Here is a 1,062-nt window from a genome sequence, read left to right on the forward strand (position 1 = left end):
GTTGTCTTCTGGTGTATTAATGCGACTGCCATGCCTGTGCTCTGAGGGTAAATGTTGTAATTAGTTGGGACATTTTCAATGAAATAAATTAGCATGCATGTGTGGGAAACTTCATTGCTAAACCAAACAACTGGACTGTTTTCTGCTGTGCTTTTCCCCAGAAGAGCCAAATGGCCTGGTGAGCTGCAAAGTGTCAATTTAATAAAAGGTCTGTTTTGAGTTACACAGAAAGGATCAAATACTTTCTGGAGATGTAGCTGTTGAACATGTTTCCCAGGCAGGTTTAAGGTGTGCGTGTGCAGAAAGCTTGAGGCTGGTGATTTATTTAAAAAATGCAAATATATCCTGATAAAATCAAAGGCACCTTTCCTAGGAGGGACCTTCGACCCATGTTTGGGCCTGGTGGATTTTTTAGTACTAGAGCTTTACACGTGAACAGGGATGTCAGTGGGGGTATTTGGGTGTAAAGCTAGAGAAGCAGCCAGAGAGTCAGGATGTTACACCAGTTAACTCAGAAACACTCTGGTATTTTTTTGCTTACTTTCTCATGAACATTTAACCTTCCTTTCTGAGTTGCTCTGTGCTAATTTTCTTTCTATTACACCATGCAACCAGCAAATATTGGCATTTTCCTCTGCATGACCACTGGCATGACCAGAAGAAAGGTAAGAGGCTTGTAAAGAAAACAAGGCTCCAAATGTTTTTAATTTTCAGTTCCTACTGCCAAAGGCTGCACTTCCTGGCAGCCTGGTGATAGAGGAGAAATTATGTGCAGAAAAGTCAATACAGAATTTTCTTCAACTCCCTCTTTTTTTTTGAAGCATGTAGGAGCTAGAACAAAACTCCAATTGTGTGGATAGAATATTATCAGGCAGTAATAGTGAATCAGATGTAATAATGAGAGAATGTGCTGCAGGAACATCTTGCACTTAGCACTGGGGTTTCAGGTGGATAGCAAGGAGTTTGTGCCATGCAGAGCACCATGGACATAAAAGAAAAGCAAATCCATCCCAGAAGATCACTGTGAATGTTGGATCAGAGCTTTGCTGCTCTCTCTGCCAG

This window comes from Empidonax traillii, unplaced genomic scaffold (assembly GCF_003031625.1).
Source record: "Empidonax traillii isolate 1590-97213 ecotype Southwest subspecies unplaced genomic scaffold, ASM303162v1 scaffold435:size587000, whole genome shotgun sequence".
In the NCBI taxonomy this organism is placed as follows: domain Eukaryota; kingdom Metazoa; phylum Chordata; class Aves; order Passeriformes; family Tyrannidae; genus Empidonax; species Empidonax traillii.